We start from the raw sequence: 20471 nt of genomic DNA, 5'->3' as shown, positions 1-20471 counted from the left end.
TCTGAGGTGATCAAGTGAACCTGGTGGCAATAGAACTCCGTGTTAACCTTTACGATCCTGATGACTTGGTGATAATTTTGGCGTTCGTTGTGTACTGCTGCTGCGTACTGCTGGCCCGGTAGGCGGGGGTGGTGTTGGAGGCTTTCCCAAAAGTGGTGGTGTACTTCATAACCGTAGGGAGAGGGGTTTATCTTCGGACCCCAAGGATTCTCATCCCCACTAGTCTAGTGCCGTCTGAATCTGAATCGGAATCACTAGTACTTTCCTCGCCAGGTGTGCCTGTGACCCGCCGACCTACTTCAACAGGATATTCCACACGTTGAGTTTGTGCCAATACAACACACCCGTTGTAATGTATATTACCACCCAAAATAGACGAAACGAAAAGAGGTTCGCCGGAATGGACTGTGCCGGTACTTGCGCTATCGATTCTTCCTAGCTTTTTGTTGTAGTATAAAAAACATTAAGTACTAGAACGTAACTTATTTGCGCACAGATAGAATTCTTCTTGCAACCATTTTCGTGATATCTGCTTTTCTCTAATTGTGCAGGTGTAGGAGATATCTTTTTGATTCACACTCGCGTTCTTCACACTTCTCAGCCGGGTTTCGAGCTTCTATTTGAGCGATGTGTGATTTTTATGCAATCGCAGGGCCGCCAAAACTTAGGCTCAAGCAATTGTAGTTTTTTTCTTCGCTCCTTCTAGTAGTGGGTTTCTTTTTTTTTTTTCTTCTTAATTTTTCGTGTCTGGTCGGCGGAAACTCATGGTAGGAAAGAAGAAAGAAATTTTTCTAGTGATGGCCGGTCTATCTTTTTCTCTTTTCGATATTTTTATTTATCGCAACCTTCGCCACACCGCTAGGCGTGTTCCCGTGAACTCGCTCCTAAGTGGATCGCAGCCATAGACCGTAGCAGCAGACCGTAACAAACCGGCTTCGCTTTGGAGACCTGACGATGAAGCGAACAGGAAACCGGGTCATCTGTGGGAAGCTACTGCCAGGGATCTTCGACGACAAGCAACGTGGGGCACGACTCACCCCTGAGATAAGAGTCTCAAAGTCCTACTACGAAGCTAGCCGGGCAACATAGGTCCATCAAAAAAAAGTTAAGTCAAATTTGGGAATTAATTCTGTTTCCTAGTTTAAAAGGGCTTTGCGGCAATTAGACATTTGTTATGGAGAACTCGTCAAAACTCCGAAAGGTTTTAGTGGTTATCGCCCCCACAAAAGGCGAGACAAAAAAAGTATAGACATTTTGATATGGAGAACTCGTCCAAACTCCGAAAGGCTAGTCCGCCTTAAGCGTGGACTGCCAGGGTGTTCACGGTCCTCGGTGAGTACGCGTGTGAACATCCTATGAGGTCAGTGTTCGGGGAGAATACTGGGCGAGATGTCCCCGACCGCCAAAACGCCCGGACAAAAAAAAAAGTCCAATTGGTGGGTATATATAAAAAAAAATCAAATTGTAATTTAGCAAGGAGACGTTTGCTGGTTCATTGTGGACGAATGTCCGAAGCGTGAAAGCGACCTATCAATTTCCCGTTTAGGTCCTCGAGATCATACAATGCGTTGCCTATTTTTCGAAGCACGCGACACTTCAGGTATTTGGGTAGGAATTTGGCATTAATGCCCTGTTTAAAATTACTTAAGGCAAAGTTTCTCCGAAAAACTTCCTGACCTTCCTTATAGTTGACGTGTCTAGAGCGCTTGTTATAGGTGGTTACTCCCCTATCTTTGGCCTGATCTAAATTTCTGCGGATCTGCTCACGAATATTAGTCAACTTGTCAGCTCGGCTTACTACCGTAACCTGGTCTTCTCGAAGGCTGCCGAGTTTCCCTAAAATGTTGTACGTTGAGGCATGCTGGACCATGTTTTGGCCATATAATGCAAAGTATGGAGAACACTGAATCGCCGTATGAAAATCACTTCTCAAAACTGATAAAATTTCGGGTATATGCTTATCCCAATTAGTGTGGTCAGGTTTATCCTTCAGGAAAATCCTAATCTTAGAAACAATTTCTCTATTGACGCGTTCGGATGCGTTCGCTTGGGGAGAATATAGCCCCGTCCTCACGTGCGTCACCCCGTAATTTACTAAAAATTGGTTCATTTCCTTCGAGGCAAACTGTTTACCATTGTCACTGTGAATAAACTCAGGGACCCCTACAGCCGGAAAAATTTCTGACGCGAAGTAATTTATAACGTTAACAGTGGTAGCTCTCTGCATGGGCTTTAGCCAAACGTATTTTGAAAAATGGTCTAGTACTATGAAAAGAAATTGATTTCGCCGTTTAGATCTCGGATACGGCCCTAGAAAGTCGCAATACAACCGCTGAAATGGCCTTTCGGATTCAAAGGTACTCCCTATAGGTGGTCTCGACTGCTGATTGGTGGGTTTTACCGTTTTGCAGGTGTCACAACGCTGGACGTAGCCCTGACGTCCTTAGCCTGCTGCGGCCAGAAGTACTTCTGCCTAACACGTTCTAAGGTTTTCTGCCATCCGCCATGGTAACTCCGGTTAGCGTCATGTGCTAATCTCACTGCTTCCTCAGTCAACCCTTTTGGCAACCATAAACGCCACAGCGAGTCTTCTTCCCCTTCCAACCCCTTACGAAACTTAACTCTTTTGAAGATTACACCGTCTACCACTCGTAAATCCGGAAGTGATTCCTCGTTTTCGGTGACGGTCCGAATTAAGTCTAAATATTCGTTGCTGCAAAATTCGGGAGAGACTAAATCTATTTCTCCGGGCGTGGTAGTGAAAGTTAACTCGTCAACATCAAAACGCGACAGCGCGTCTGGTACTACATTCAGGGTGCCCTTACGATGTTCCATTCTAAAATCGTATCTTTGCAGTAAGAGTGACCATCTCGCCAACCTCCCGCTCAAGTATTTTTGTGTCATCAACCACTTGAGACTGGAGTGGTCCGTAACAATCCGAAAAGGTAATCCTTCGACATAGGGTCGGAAACGCTTCACGCTAATTATGGCTGCAAGACATTCCAGCTCGGTTACTGTATAATTGCGTCGAGCATTATTCAGCTTTTTCGACACGAACGCGATTGGATGCTCAGCGCCGTCATCATCGACCTGGAACAACACTCCGCCAACACCTATTTTGGAAGCGTCGCATTGTATTACTAATTCTTTGGAAAAGTCTGGTTGGACCAAGACAGGCGCCGAACTCAAGGCTACTTTTAGTTTTTCGAACGCCTCTATAGCTTCAGGAGTGAGTTTAAACGGGCCTGCTGACTTGCGGAGACAGTCGGTCAAGGGACCTGCCAAGTCAGCAAAATTGGTAATAAATGCTCGGTACCAATTCGCCATGCCCACAAACCTACGCACTTGCCGAGGGGATTTAGGGATCGGGAAGTTTTGTATTGCTTCTACTTTTCCCGGATCCACTTTCAGACACCCGCTGCCTATCAAGTACCCTAAGTAGCGTATTTCCTTCTGACAAAATTTACTTTTTTCCACATTTATTGTCAGACCTGCATCTCTCAAACAGTTCGCCACTTCCGCTAGCAATTTTAGATGATCCTCAAAATTAGTGCTACATAACATCAGATCGTCCAGGTAGACAAAGACGTTCTCTCGCAGACGCGAAGGGATCGCCTTGTTCATCAGCCTACTCATAGTCTGCGGTCCATTGCACAGACCAAATGGCATCACCTTGAAGTGGTACAGAGGCCTCCCCGGAACTGCGAATGCTGTTTTTTCCTTAGAGGACTCTGTCAATTTGCTCTGGAAGAACGCGTCTTTCAGATCAGTGCCACTAATAAAATGCGTGTCCCTGAGTCTGCTCAATAAGCCGTTGATATGAGGCAGGGGATACGAATCCTTCTTAGTCACCGCGTTGACCTTTCTCGAATCTATGCACAGCCTGACTTTGCCTGGTTTCCGGACCAGTACTACAGGACTACACCACGGGGAGTTGGATTCTTCTATAACTCCTAACTGTAGTAACCTGTCTAGTTCTCTAAAAGCTTCGGCTTGCCTCGGCGGCGAAAGGGGGAAATGCTTGCTTTTTATAGGTACAGCATCACCGGTGTCGATGTGATGCTCCACTAATTTAGTTTGCCCTAGGCCTAACTTCTCGTAGGAAGGAAACGTCTCGATGACTTTTCGCAATTCTGATTTCTGTTCTGGTGACAATTCATGGAGGTTAAGTTCCTCTTCCTTTTCAAGCCTAGTCTCTAAACACTCTACGCTCGGGAATATTTCGGGAGCTAACGCAAATGCTCTCCAAAAATCTACCCCGAAGTATGCTTCTTGGAGCAATGAGGGAACAAGGTAAAAACGAATAATCTTTGTGATATTTTTAAAAGTGACCGGTAGAGATACTGAGCTTAAAATTTTTTGCTTGTTGCCGCCTGCGGTATATACGAACGCATGTAAGGGCTCATATTCGAACCTGTTATCCTTTAGGAATTCTAATCCATTTTTCCCTAAGATGGAGACGTTGGCTCCCGAGTCCAACAACCCTATAAGAAAACTATTTTTAATTTTAGCCTTTACTAGAGACCTTTCGTCCTCTGTAAGCGTTAACGTGGTGGCTTGCAGCAGTCTACGCTCCTGTACTCTCCGGTGGTATCTCTTCCTACACTTCAAAATATTGTCCGATACCGGATATTGGTCAAAAATGGTATGTCTTATTTGTTCATACCTATGCTCCCTTTCTTCTAGGGTTGGGGAAAGTTGCGTTTGGCACGCGACATCCCTATGCTGGCGTCGCAGAATTTTGATTTGCTCGCCCATCGTGAAAGAGGACGTTCGACTCTCGGATTCAGAACTATTCGAATCGTCAGTACTATCGGGGAAGGTTATTATTACAGTCGAGGGTTCTTCTGCCAGGGCACTACTGCACCTCGGAAGCTCACCACCTCCATGCAGAGATTCGCCCTCTGGTTCAGCGCACGGGACGACGCCTCGAGCACTGGCTGATGTGGGAGCTATGAAGCCGAACGAGGTTCCCCCGCCTTCTCGCTCGGGTACTGGTTTCCCTGCCTGCGATGGTCCCTAGGGCATTTAGGAGTGAATACACCCTTATACCCACATTTAAAACAAAAAGGACTTTTTATGGGTTCCTCGCAATATATATAGGAGTGCCCCATTCCCTGGCAATTCCAGCACTGGATTCCCGAGTAGTCTGGTCTTCTGCTGCGTCTATATTCCAGCGCCTCTATCTGGGAATCTATCTCGCCGTCCTCGCCGTCCATCTTCGCGTCCGGGGTTGTCACGCGTGCTTCGCTTACATGCCGTCCTGGGTAAATGGCTCCCAGCAGCTTGCTCTCTTTCAGCACTTGTTCACATCTGCGTGCTACATCGCGTAGATCATGGAGGTTCCTTACGTCCGCGTTAAAAAGCATTAGCTTAAGGCTACTGTTGACGTTCCTTTTTATTATGTCAATCAGTAGAAGCTCTGACATTGGCTCCCTTAAGCGCGCGTTCAAGGAGATTATGTCCGCGTGAAACACGTCATAACACTCACTTGCCTTTTGCTTCCGCATGGAGATCTCCATCATGATCTCGTGGTCCGTTTTCAAAGTGCCAAACTCTCTTTTTAACGAGTAGCACAAAAAGGCATAAGTCGCATTTGGGTTTTGTTTGGTAAATAGCCAGTACCATTCTTCGGCTCGTCCAGAAAGGAACAAGTGGAAGCTGGCCATTATTTGTTCATCCGTGCATTGTCTGCGCTCACACAAGGTGTTCAGTTTAAAAAGAAAATCGGCTACGCTGCCAGTGCCGTCGAATGCGATTTTCCACTCCTGCGGTTTTACTGCTATGCTGCTTGGAGTCGGGTACATTGGCGGTACTACCGATGGCAATGGGTTACGGTCCATCCTACTTGCGTTCCTGTGTTGCTGGTGTGCTTGCTGCGTGGATTCGAGGGCGGCGTTGAGCTGGGCCATGTTGGCTCTAATTGAGCCCATCTCTCTCCGCATTTCCTCCTGCGAAGCCTGAAACAGTTGGTGTAGCACGTCCACCCACGAGCCTCCACGAGTGGCTTCGTCCTGCATTCCTAGGGTGTTCGCCTGATCACTGGTAGCGTCCCCAAAATTTCCAACCTCTTGATTTGGTGGTAAGGCACCAGCTCCATTAAGGCCCCCTCCGAGATAGGTTGGGCCCACTAGGGTCCGTTCCAGGCACCCACGGGTTGGTCTCAACAAGCCCAGCCGCAACACAGGGGCAGTCTCCAGGGGCTTGCCCCTGGGACTGGCTGGGGGTGTTGAGGCCTCCCGTCCATTCTCCCTGGACACCCCTCCTGCCTCCGCCGCAATGGGTGGAGCGGTTTTGAAACCGCTCCCCAGTCTGGTGGGGACAGGAAGGAGTGCCACTCGGAATCCCAGCTCAACCCATCACCCTCCAGGTGGTATTCCAAGCTACCACCTGGGACGTGGGATGAGCTGGGGTCCTCACTACACGCACACACACATTCACCCTGGACGACACAAATTCGGCTAAAGGAAACTAAAAAAACTATTTTGCAAAAAAAACCCAATTTAGCGGACAAAATATTCCTAGCCGACTAACAGACAAAACATCCGGAAACATAAAAACCCCATTACAAAAAAAAATCAAGTGCGTGCAGCACTGCCTCATCGGGTGAAATACAAAAGAAAATCCGGAGACTTGACGTTCAGTCCGTGGTTCCTTCGGCCACTGCCCCCGATGACCAGCCCGGACAACCTGATCCGTCTAACCATCCCACCGCAACGTAGGTGGCAGCTTCTGTGGCTGCGCACTCGGACTGGTGGGATGGTCAACCTCACAGGTTGGCCCGACTGACCCCCGCGGCCAGCGCCTTAGGTGCCACGTTGGGCGCCATCTGTTATGGAATCGCATTTACAAGGGAAGCAGTAAGGAAGGCGGTCGGCATGATGTGGTGGTGCACAGTGGCTAGTCATTGTCGGCTGGGGCGGGTCCTTGCCAACCTTACTGTTCCTGCGCCATAAACAGAAAAAAGTTCCTATCATGCCTATCAAAACGAGCAGCTGTCAAATTCAAAAAAAAAACCTAACAGAAGCGCAGAGACAACTCAAAACGCTTAAAAATTCAAAATAAAACAACATCCGGCCGAACCGGATGTCCGTGACATTCAAAATCTAAATTCAAAAAAAATTCAAAAATTTAAAATTCAAAAAATAACCGCAAAAAAAAATTACCGAACCGGAGATGACCGGTTACTAACAGTTTAAATCAAACTCAACAGAAACGCTGAAAAATTAAATAATAACAAAAAAGCTGAAAAAATTAAAAATAAAAAGGAAAAGGGCCGAATATACATAGGGGGCGCCGCGGGTGGTGTTGCGACGCCCGGTGCTTATACCCACCCTCAAATAACCATGGCCACCGACGCACCTAAAATTTCGGTGGCCCCTTACCTGTTTCCCTAAGTGCCTTCTAAATAAATAGCGACGTCAGCATTCCCATTTTATTACAAAATTTATTTACAGCAATTCATTATATATTCCTTACAACCGTTCCGATATTATATTTTAAGTGCTTGTTGCAAACCAAGCTGCCCTTATCTACGAACTTATTCGAAACGTTTAAGAACTTATTTGACACGCTTTAAGGATAGCCCTAAGCAAAAAGAGAAAAAAAATATTTTGTTTGATCGTAGGCTGCTTTTGGTTTTTGATACATTTAGATTAATGTTATTGAAATTGATTTTATTTTATTTTGTTTCAGTTTATTTCATTTTATTTTATTTATTTTACTTTATTCTATTTTAGTTTATTTTAGTTTATCTTATTTTATTTAATTTATTTGTATTCTTATTATTTGTAATCGTTTAGTTTATTAAATTTTGCTTAATTGCATTGTAGTTTATTATAGTTCCTTTTATTTCTGGTATATTTGGTTTATTGGGTGTTCTTTTACACAGGTATGTGTATAGCATGTTGTTATTTCAGAAAAAAATTGCCTATATATAATTTTTTTTTTCCCTTTTTGTTCCTCGAGTTATCTTAGGTTGCGTGTTTTAATTTATCAGGAATTTTAGTCTTCTAAGCCTGGTTTTCCTAATCCTAATTTCCTTTTTTTTTCTTTTTGTTTGGTTTTGAATTACATTTTCTTATTTCTAACTTAGAATTTTCCTTTTTGGTTAGGATTTAATTAGATTTCCTTATGTCATATCTATTTGAAATTATAGTTTTCCAAACTCCAATTTACCTTGGATTGTATTTAGTAAAAATTTTTCTTTTTTTCTTTCTAAGTTCCAATTTACGATAATTTCATTCGATTGTATCCAATTACGTTAATTATACTTTTCTCGTATCAGCAAGCTCCTAGCTGATTTAAATTTTCATTTGCATGTGCTACAATAAACTACATTCGAACATTTCTAATATGTGTTGAAATTCCTTTAAACATTTCTAAACTTAGTTGAAATTCTAAACGTGAAAATGTATTAAGATTTAGCACATTTACTAACTTTGTCTTTCCTTTCGGCAAATTTAACAACAATATTTAGCAGTAGGAAAACGCAAAACAAATGTATGTAAATAAATAAATCAACTGGAACTGCGCTCTAGTAGAGTTAAGACTGTAGCATCCTAAATGCGTCAACGCGTGCCAATGTGCAACAATTTTATATGTATGTACTACTTTTATATATATCTATATAACCAAATTCCTAATGTAGTGAAACTAAACGTTAATGTTACTGGGAGCGCGTGTTAAAAGAAAAAAAAAAAACACAACTCCTTAAATACTAAAATTCATATTTAAATGTTTAGTTACAACTTATAAACACTCTAAGTATAAATGTATTACCGAAAATATGTAATCATCTAAAAATTTATTTTATTGTGCCTAAAAGCGAGCGTTTATTTTGGGAATTAATATTACTTTCGTTTTGGAACGAACTCACCCATTGCTTTAAACGTTGTCGTTGCAGGTTGGTGTTGGTACTGTCCTTGGTTGTTGCGCTCTGTCTGAGGTGATCAAGTGAACCTGGTGGCAATAGAACTCCGTGTTGACCTTTACGATCCTGATGACTTGGTGATAATTTTGGCGTTCGTTGTGTACTGCTGCTGCGTACTGCTGGCCCGGTAGGCGGGGGTGGTGTTGGAGGCTTTCCCAAAAGTGGTGGTGTACTTCATAACCGTAGGGAGAGGGGTTTATCTTCGGACCCCAAGGATTCTCATCCCCACTAGTCTAGTGCCGTCTGAATCTGAATCGGAATCACTAGTACTTTCCTCGCCAGGTGTGCCTGTGACCCGCCGACCTACTTCAACAGGATATTCCACACGTTGAGTTTGTGCCAATACAACACACCCGTTGTAATGTATATTACCACCCAAAATAGACGAAACGAAAAGAGGTTCGCCGGAATGGACTGTGCCGGTACTTGCGCTATCGATTCTTCCTAGCTTTTTGTTGTAGTATAAAAAACATTAAGTACTAGAACGTAACTTATTTGCGCACAGATAGAATTCTTCTTGCAACCATTTTCGTGATATCTGCTTTTCTCTAATTGTGCAGGTGTAGGAGATATCTTTTTGATTCACACTCGCGTTCTTCACACTTCTCAGCCGGGTTTCGAGCTTCTATTTGAGCGATGTGTGATTTTTATGCAATCGCAGGGCCGCCAAAACTTAGGCTCAAGCAATTGTAGTTTTTTTCTTCGCTCCTTCTAGTAGTGGGTTTCTTTTTTTTTTTTCTTCTTAATTTTTCGTGTCTGGTCGGCGGAAACTCATGGTAGGAAAGAAGAAAGAAATTTTTCTAGTGATGGCTGGTCTATTTTTTTCTCTTTTCGATATTTTTATTTATCGCAACCTTCGCCACACCGCTAGGCGTGTTCCCGTGAACTCGCTCCTAAGTGGATCGCAGCCATAGACCGTAGCAGCAGACCGTAACATACAAACTGGCTTGTTTGTTTTTAATGAACTACGTTGTATTTTTCTTGTATTTCGTTAGTTTTTTTAAATATAGTTCACACACTTACACCAGTACTGAAACCTTATTAAAAAATTACATAAAAAATAAAGTAGTGTCATATAGGAGTTTGATTTGTTTACACTAACAGCACCATTTTATTTGCAGGAGACTTACTTACTTATTTAATTGGCGCTTAACCGTCTAAACGGTTATGGCCGTCCAACAAGGCGCGCCAGTCGCTCCTTCGCTCCGCCAACCGGCGCCAATTGGGCACACCAAGGGAGTTTAAATCGTTTTCCACCTGGTCCTTCCAACGGAGTGGGGGCCGCCCTCTACCTCTGCTTCCATTGGCGGGTTCTAATAGAAACACTTTCTTGGCCGGATCATCATCATTCATTCGGATAACATGACCGAGCCAGCGCAGCCGCTGCGTTTTAATTCGCTGGATTATGTTGATGTCTACGTATAGCTCGTACAGCTCATCATTAAATGTTCTTCGGTACTCGCCAACGCGTAGAGGTCCATAAATATTTCGAAGAACTTTTCTCTCGAACACTCCCAAAGCCGCTTCATCTGCTGTTGTCATGGTCCATGCTTCTGCCCCATATAGCAGGACGGGTACGATAAGTGACTTGTAGAGTATGATATTCGTCCGCCGAGAGAGGACTTTACTTTTCAATTGCCTACCTAGTCCAAAGTAGCATTTATTGGCAAGATTGATTCTTCTTTTTATGCATGAACCTCATGCTGGATATGACCATATTTCGAGCGCCGGCAAAGTCAATCAGCCTCAGTCCGTTAGGAGAAGTTTCATTGTGTAGGCTGAACTTTCCAACTGTAGGGCCAAAAACACCTTCTTTGCCCACCCTGGCGTTAAAGTCACCAAGCACGACTTTTATATCATGACGGGGGCAGCGTTCGTATGTGCGTTCTAACTGTTCATAAAAAGTGTCTTTCACCTCATCTTCTTTTTCCTCGGTCGGAGCATGGGCGCAGATGAATGATATATTAAAAAATTTTGCTTTTATTCGGATAGCGGCGAGACGCTCGTCCACAGGCGTGAACGCCAGCACTTGGCGACAAAGTCTCTCTCCCACCACGAATCCGACGCCGAAACTGCGCTTATTCGTATGGCCACTCCAATAGATGTCACAATTTTTGATCTTCTTTCTTCCTTGCTTCGTCCAACGCATTTCTTGGATGGCGGTGATGTCAGATTTTGCTTTGACGAGGACATCAACCAGCCGGGCATCTGCACCAATCCCATTCAGGGAGCGGCCGTTCCAGGTGCATGCCCTCAATTCATTGTCCTTCAAACGTTTTCCATGGCCGTCATCAATAGAGTGTATTTATCCGAGGCTTGTTGTTATATTTCATTGGAGTATGGTTTTACGTGGCGGGTCCCAAGCCCAGCGCACAACCCGCTCAGCGGGGGTGAAAATATTACTTGGCACATTTATATAGCGAGCCGCTTGCTCCAAGACAGACGCCCGCTTGCAGCCGCACCTAGAGATGTACAGGCGCTGCCGATGAGATCTCCCCCGGCTAGCCCTTAAACCGATTATGTCAGACTGGCCTAGCCAGGTTGTCGCCTTCTCACATTAGCTCACCGCTAAACGGATGTTTAGCGGCTACCCAGAGGATACTTGGCCGCAAGCGACCGGCAGTAGTGAGCTGCTTGAACCGTATGCAAAAGAATCGCTCTGGCCATTCCCAGGTGAATGGCGGTCAGAACCTTTCCCCACTTTCGTGGACTTCTACACACGGCTCCACCCTCCCGGGAGACTTTCACAGCTACAAAAATTAAGGCGGATTTACACAGACGCTTTGGTTGTGTTACATTCATTAATTCATCTGTCGGGCGAAGTATCGAAAAATTTACATAAATGCTTTGGTTGAGTGCCTACGCCTTGACAACGCCATACGAAAAACAATGAAACGCCGCACGTTATCTTTGCTGTGAAGCGACCAAAGCGTTTATATAATTTTGCCCTTATGCATTTGTGTAAACAGCCCTAGAAGTGAAAATTTTCCATGTTACACATGTGCCGCTTTATATTTTGACTCTATTTTAAATAAATTTTGCTTTCCGTATGTTTCCGCATTGTTGCAGGCTACAAATCTTCTAGTATTCTTATTTCCGCTGAAATATATGCAACTATTTCATCCGTAAATACTACAAAGTTTTATTAAAGAATCAAATGCAACTCAGCTTGAAGTACTCTTAAGTACCAAAAATGCAACTCTAGACCTGAGATTTGCATCAGTAGTGGAATTCACTAACTTATAACGATGCGATTTGACGAGATTTTAATTAACGATTTTGTCGCTTGCCCTATCGATTGTGCTATTCACTAACTTAGTTTTAACGACTCGCAATAAATTACATTTAAAATAGTAGAAAGGTGGCAGCACAGCTTAACGAAACCTAAAAAATGCGAAAAGCACAAAAGGAATGCCAAAAATAAACAAATTCCGTATACTAACTGCTTTTAAAAGTTATTATTGTGCAAGTTTTGAGATACAGTTTGCGTTATCAACAAAAGGTAAATAAATGCGGAATTAATTTCATATTTCTCGACATAACAAATTTCTCATATTAAAATAGAATGGCGTCATCAATTAATACCAATCAAAGGAGAAGCCGTAACACAGCCGAGCAGTTAAGTCGAATTGTGGACTTTTTAATGGAAACTCCGGGATTGGCGGGTTATTGATATTGTTTGATAGTGATATTCCCTACAAGAAACGCTGATAGTTTTACTAATACACTCACACTTGTAATTGACAATGCTGATCCTGCGATGACGTAAACATTGATACTTAAATTTATGTATGTTCCTTTGATCGCTCACGCATGTCCGCATGTTCCCAACGACAGCCTATAATCATGAAAAAGGACTCAAACTGGGAAAGCTTCGGACACCTGGTACAGAACAAAAGAACATACAGCAGATACCATTATGCATGTGAGACAGATACATAATTCTCAACGGAATTTTATGTATGCGAGAACAGTTTATCCGATTTAATCATGTTGTCACTACTGACTGTCATATGACAATCAAATTATTATCACGGTTGTTTTGTTATTTTTTAAATTCAGCCATTTTCAACCGAAGAAAACCATATAAAAAATAAGTTTAAAAAATGAAAAAGAGAGCATTTCAAAGCTCCATGCTAAAAGAAAAGAAATCGAAAATAATATTAAAAAATACCAAAAGCTGTCGGAATGTATGGGGCGCACTCAAAAAATTGATACGCGAAAAATAATAGTGGTTAGTGGTGATTCATTTTTAAATGTGTTTCCGCATGAGGAAAGCGCTATTCTGTTGTTTGCGTATGCCATTATCACGTACAAAATTAAAAACGTAATGAAATAAAGTAAATAAAAAGCAAAAAGCATTGTTTCATTTTTGGCGGAATATAACAATTGTCATTTATGATAGTACAACAGTCAAACCTAATATCTACAGTAAACTATCATTTATGACACTTTTTGATAGTTAGTGTCAGCACTGATCCAGGAAAAGGAATGAGAGTGAGCAGTACGGCTATATACTTAATCAGTAGGCGATGTTGGTGTATAAGAAGGAGACCAAAACTCACACGTACACAGTTGTTTACATCACATTTGCGCAAGTCCCCTTAAGTTTGTGATAGAAAGTTTGTATGAGGCGCTGATCGTTAGGTTGACATTGCTGACAATCAGATGATAGTCATATGATAGTCAGTATTCTTGTAGGGTTGTTAAGTTTGACGATACCGAATCGAAGGTTTTACTACCAAAGTAGCTATTTTTTAAAATAAATTCCAAAAGAAATCGATCTATGTAAACGAATGAATGAATTTTTTACATTCAAATAAATGTATTATGTATAAAATTGAGCTGTGTTAAAAACTCATAAGTATTTATTTTAATTTTAAAGGGCACGAAGTTCGTTTTATTGAAATGATATTTTTAAATTTGACTGTTCGGTATGATGGAAGTTTTCGCTACCAAAGTAGACTATAAAATAAAATGTTTGCTTTACATTCCTGTAGATTTTTTTATTTATAAGCTTGTTAAGTCTGTACTTAAGTATATTAATTAGCAATGAGTCGGTCTTGAACACGTTTCGCTATTGAAGAGGGTGCGCCTTGATTAACATTGCTATCACTTGGGCTTTGATCTAAGTATTCAGTGTCAGGCTCGTGTATGGGTTACTTTAATCGGATGTTATGCAACACTGCGCATGCGTTAACTATTCTACCAATAAATCCTGGATAATACAAAAGAGTCCTTTGCTGTGATAGGCATCGCCATGTTCCTTTGAGAACACCAAAAAGTCTCTCGACTGGGTTTCGAGCTTTACACAATGCCTCATTGTACCGAAATTTTGGGCTCCGCTCTGGTTGGTTAGGTAAAGGAGTCATCAGCCAGGGTTCTAAACGGTATCCAGAGTCACCTGCAAGTAGTTTTGTGTGCGATTTTATTTTCTGGGAAATTTCAGTGCATTAAACACACTTACCTATCAAAAACATGTTGCGGCTACCATTTTCAAAATTTCTCTGCATCACTCTCCGTACTGCAGAGGAGCTCCAGATAAATGCATCGTGCCTTGCTCTTGGGAATTTAGCATTGCCATTCAATATCTTTAGGTTGGGGTCACAAATCTGTATATAAAAATATATTATAATCAAAAAAGTACAGTACATTTCTTTGAATTATTGCATTTACCATTTGTACATTTATTGAATGGTATCCATGGTGATTTCATATGCCTCTTCATGATTTCTGGGGCTCATGATCGACACATGAGTGCAATCAATAGCCCCAATAGTACCTCCCATAAATTGTGCAGGTGACGCAGAAAAATTTCTTTCGCAGCTTGCTACTCTATTTGAGTCATTGGAAACTTTACTTTATCGAAAAACAAAGAATGGTTGATAGCATTTGTTACGCGGTGTATACAGCGGCTTACAGACGACTGGCTCATTGATATGCCCCATTGTTCTCCAACAAACCGTTGATAACAACCAGTTGCGAAGAAGCGTAAAGCAGTTAGAACCTGAAATTTTTATAATAGTCTTAAATTGAAAATAATATGAAATCCCATGATTTACCTATGTCTCTGTTGATATCGCAGTTATTCTTGTACCCCTTAATTGACCATCAAGTTGAGAAATAATATCACGAGACAAGTCTTGGGTTAGTCGGTACAGCTTTCGAAACTCCGTTGCATTCAGGTGGAATGGGTTATCTAATCCTCTAAGAAGGCGTCTGTCCACAGGCGATGGCTTCAGTAACTCTTCATCTTGTGATAAAACGTACGCCAAGTACTCAAATACCATTTGATTTATAAATAAAGCAGCTTTTCGTGTTTGAAGGTATTTAATTAAAGCTCCGATTTTCTTTTTTAACTAAAATTGTCAGAAATGTAAATTTCGTGATTTTTAACGCAGCCAATTCACTTGCCGTTTATTTAACGGCACAGCTGATCGTCGATTAACGAATATCGATACAAAATGTTTACTGAATAACGAAATCGTTATAGTTATCGATTCGCAAATAAAGCGATGGCAAATATCGTTAAAAAAGTTAGTGAATTCCACTACAGGTGAGCGAGGCTTTTTGTAGTTTTGACTTTTATCGCTTAGTTGACACACTTGTATAGGTACACTATGTTTTTGTTGAGCGTTGAAACATTCCATTTTTGACAGCTGAGATAAATTGTAGGTATACGTATAGGTTAATGCAACATGTTTAATTAATAGCCTTTTGCGGACCACAACGCATATACTTCACCAAGTGATCTAATTTCGTAATTTCTTATACATTTTTTGCGTTTTTTATTGTATGTGGACATACATATGTATGTGCATAAACGTTTTTGTCGCATCAAAGTGAAAAAAGGGGCTAGCCGTTCATTGTTATCTTCTGGCGGTGCCAGAGCAACAAAGCAAAGCAACGCAATCGAAATATATTATTTCATATTTTTTCACTTATGTACCACAAAATATTTGTACAAAACTTTGCCTTTTTTATAAATTTTAATAAGTTTTTATCAGCTTACTTGCTGATTTAATTGAAAATAATGAAACCGAACGGATTTCTTGGATTTTGTTTTTTTTTGCGTATTTTAGGGAACTCTATAGCCATCTGATTTCAAGACCCATTCTTGGAAACGAATGAAATTTTGTTTACAATTGAATCATGGCGGAACGACACAAGGTGGCGGCATGGAACAGCTGATTATAAACTTTTTTTATGTGATATGAAACATCAACTTCCGGCGCAGTACGATTTTGACATTTTTCCATCGAATTTACAAAAACAAAGTACATGGGATTTTTTATATGTTTGTAGGTATGTCACCATGCTGTCACCTTGTATCGTTCTGCCATGAATTGAATGAACAGACAGCTGATTTCAAGCCCCATTCCTGGAAACGAATTGAGAGAGAATGAAAGTCACTGATGACCTGATATGAAACTTCTCGCTCTCTGAGAGCGCGTGAAAATGTGCATTTTTTATAATATTGGCCATAGATGCCATCATACTCAAAATCAAATTTGGGCATTTCAGAATAACTTTGGGGTATTTTGCATCGTAAAGGTTAAATTTATGATTTTCACCGAAAATTTACTCAAGATTGTCAAATGGGATATCAAAAAACTCGAATTTTTGTCAGAATTACAAATCCGATGAAAAAATAACTCTTTTTCACCTGTGGAAAATTTGCAAACACCCTTCATCGAAGGGCTGCACACGAAACGGGTTTTGGTAGCAACTTTCGATTGATATGAAAGTCAGCTTCTTAGTCTTCGCATTGATGTAAATGGATGCATAAAGGCCATGTTTTTGTGGAGCGTTGCGACATTCCATTTTTGACAGCTGAGATAAATTGTAGGTATACGTATAGGTTAACGCATCATGTTTAATTAATAGGCTTTTTCGGACGACAATGCTACGCCCGCATCTAGTGCCACGGTTACTCAAATCAGCGAGTTGTAACTATTACATTTGAAACGCTCATTACCACATACAAAGCTATTGGCCAGTAGTTTGCGTGTTACGCGTCCCCTATATCGTCGCCAAGCCTAAAAACTACCCTCTGGAAGAAGCTACAGGACTGCCAAAATACTGCGCTCAGAACTGCCACGGGCTGTCTTCGTATGTCCCCAGAACACCATCTACATAATGGTGCGAAAATACTCCCCATCAGGGAGAGAAATGAGATGCTAACCAAACAGTTCCTGTTGAATACCCAGAAACCTGAGTATCCCAACAGACATCTGATTGATGAGCCAATACCGCTTAGGGACTTAAGGAGTCATCTTCGTAAGCATTTTGAGGAAATACGGCACCTGAGAACTCAGCCATATGAAGCAAAACAACACAAGCAGGTCCTTGGTGAACTTCACAAACAGGCGTCGGACCTTTATGCCGGGAATTGCCCGGTGAATCCAGTACTCAGGGAACAGTACCCAAAACTTGCGGAAGAGGAACGCATACTCCCCAGGGAAACGCGAGTCACTCTGGCTCAACTTCATTCTGGATACTGTAACAGGTTAAACTCTTATATATCCAGAATCAACCCCGAGATACTAAATGTATGCCCCGCTTGCAATGTGTCCCCACATGACACCAACCATCTCTTTAATTGTAATGTGGAACCAACGCCTCTAACACCCCTTTCATTATGGTCCACCCCTGTCGAAACAGCAAGTTTCCTTGGACTCCCGTTAGGGGATATTGATGACAATTTGTGATCGGTCGCAGCTATTAGGTGGGGCGAAACATTGCTACAACAACGACAACAAGGCGCTTAAGTTAAATTTTTCAAGCGGAGAGCCATAAGTCAGTGCGTTGAGCTGAACCTTCAGCGTGGATACTCCAATAAATCAATTGTCAAACTCAGTCATACAGTCAGGCCCCACTAAAAGCAATTGGGGCGTTGGAAATAAATTCAGCTCTGGTCCTTGAGTGCATAGAAAAGCTGAATAAATTAGGAGCACACAACGTAGTACTGTTGGCCTGGGTCCCAGGCTATAGGGGAACAGAAGGTAATGAGCAGGCGGACAACCTGGACAGAGAGGCAGCAACTGCACGACCCATCGATTCCGGGCCGATCCTACCTGTTGGCTCACATGTGCATTTATTAGTAGAAAAGAGGGAAAGAGAAAAGAACACTGTCGCAATACTGTTAGGAGGTTATAGCACACGTCGTTACAGAGAAATAATAGGCCTCTCGAAGGAAAACCAAAGAATCCTAACAGTTATTTTACAGGACATTGTAGAACTGAACGTATGCAGAAACTGGGCATACTATCGAATAGTACATGCTGATTTTGTGATCCATATCCGCCTGGAATGCGACGCAATCTCAAGACGTAGGGCTAAGTTTATGGGCCCACCATGGCCAGATCATTTCCACATTCAATCCCTCATGCCAAGAGAACTTCTAGGGTACATCAAGGAAGTAGGCTTGGATGAGGTGCTGTGAAGGAGATGAGGGCTTAATAGACGAGTGGTTGTTGTTGTTGTTGTAAAGTGCTTCGCCCTATCCAATAGGTGCGACCAATCTCAAATTGTCATCAATGTCCTCTAACGGGAGTTCAAAGAAACTGCTGTTTCAACAGGGGTGGACCATAATGAGAGGTGTTAGAGGCGTTGGTTCGACAATACAGTTGAAAAGATGGTTAGTGTCACGTGGGCCACATTGCAAGCGGGACATACATATTGTATGACGGGGTTGATTCTGAATAGGTAAGAGTTTAATCTGTTACAGTATCCAGATCGAAGTTGAGCTAGAGTGACTCGCGTTTCCCTAGGGAGTGTGCGTTCCTCTTCTGGGAAATCTTGTTATTTTCTTTAAGAACTGGATTCGCCGGGCAATTCCGGCATAGAGGTTCGACGCCTGTTTGTGGATATCACTGAGGACGTGCTCGTTCTGTTTTGCACCTCTCTGGATTTTCGGAACAATTGTGGTTGCATGCTCTCCTGATCCTGATCGAACATCACACCCTCATTTTCCTTGACTTGGACAATTAAGTTAATTGTTAATAAAGTTTTAATTGTTCTACAGTCGATAAGCGAGGAAACGATCTTGACTAAAAAACTAATCGTGACATTATTTAATTCTTAGTCACAAAATAGGTTAAGTGATTATGTTGCTATCTCGGTATTAAATATAATATGCACCTTTTTTACTTTCACCAACGATATGTATATGCGATAGATGTTCTGACTCACCAGTCAATTGTTAGTATAACATCACCATATGAATTTTCTCTTGTACAGAGTAACTAATAGCTTCGGCCGCTTTTCCAATTTGATTTTCTACGTACGTATTAATGAACCTGCATACATTCTCTTTCAACTGTAAGTACAAATATAATAATCACGTTATACTAATAAAAACATATTTACGCTTACATCAGATTCCCATTGATCAGTTGGCACATAGTGTACTTATGCACAATGAGCTGGCAGCTGTCAATATATTCAATCGACGGTCTTGTAAATGTTCAGCACTATTTGTTTTTATGAATGCGTGTTCTTTACTCCTGAAGACCTTATTATGATGATTAGTTCTTATACTACACAATCACATATCTTTTTTTGATTTCGAATTCAAAACTCATTGCCTGCATAATATGGCGGTATGGTCTAGAAGGTTTAATATGCTCATGCTAATCTTTCCCGAGATGGTTGGGCTGGTACCTTAATGTTGCTTTATTCCCGGAACGTACCGGATTTGTATTCGGCAAAGGCCATCAACATCGATAACACTCCCTAAAACGTTCGGCTAGCTTCAAAGCAAAGTGAACGTTGGATAGTTGGTCAGGAAGAAGAGTTTAAAGCTTCTCTAGGGAATGTAGTAAATTGAAAAACATATGAAGATTTAAAACGTCAAGAATTGCTGTAAACATTCAAGATTTAACTTTAATGATATTGCTTTTGTGTTATCTATAATACGAGTATTAAATTCCCCGTTCTAAGGTTTTTAGTTAAATTTCTCTAAATTCAGTTTCAATTCTAAGGTATCCAAACAGGTAAGTGGTAGAAATGTTGCGTTTCTTTCTGCTTTCTCTTTGAACACATTTCATAGCCAAGGGAAATTCTGGAATGAACAGCATTAGACTTTGCCATAAATGCCAATATTCACTATTTCATACCTGATAATGTGAACTTTGGCTAAAGAGCACAAACGCCTGTGTTTGTTGTTGTAGCGATAAGGTTGCTCCCCGAAGGCTTTGAGGAATGTTATCGATATGATGGTCCTTTGGCGGATACAGATCCGGCACGCTCCGGTAACACATTAAGGTGCTATCCCGACCATTTCGGGAACGATTTGGTAATTCTTTACGACAGCATGACACTGCTAATACGCTTCCAAAAATATTGAGAGAGGTATCAAAGGATGCGTCTTGGTAATTGTTTACTTTAGCTCACAACTGCAAAAACCCGACTAAAAATATCGGGAGATGTGTCAAAAGACGCGTTTTGATCCCAGGACCACGAATCCGAGAGCGGAAATTCAAAATTTTATTTCTGTCAAAAGTTATTTCCAAAAAAACGAAAAATGGCCCCGGAG

General features: G+C 41.7%; 1 long non-coding RNA gene across 1 annotated transcript; it reads right to left on the bottom strand.

The window, feature by feature from the left end:
* Positions 1-14040: 14040 nt before the first annotated feature.
* Positions 14041-15641, bottom strand: LOC137238494 (uncharacterized). The gene is made up of 4 exons (XR_010949202.1): positions 14995-15641; positions 14609-14939; positions 14400-14544; positions 14041-14336 (listed from the first exon to the last, which is right to left on the bottom strand). It is a non-coding gene; the product is annotated as an uncharacterized lncRNA (long non-coding RNA).
* Positions 15642-20471: the final 4830 nt, after the last annotated feature.

This window comes from Eurosta solidaginis, chromosome 1 (assembly GCF_040869045.1).
Source record: "Eurosta solidaginis isolate ZX-2024a chromosome 1, ASM4086904v1, whole genome shotgun sequence".
In the NCBI taxonomy this organism is placed as follows: domain Eukaryota; kingdom Metazoa; phylum Arthropoda; class Insecta; order Diptera; family Tephritidae; genus Eurosta; species Eurosta solidaginis.
The sequence above is the reverse complement of the archived record's forward strand: the minus strand, read 5'-3'. Positions and strand labels throughout refer to the sequence as shown.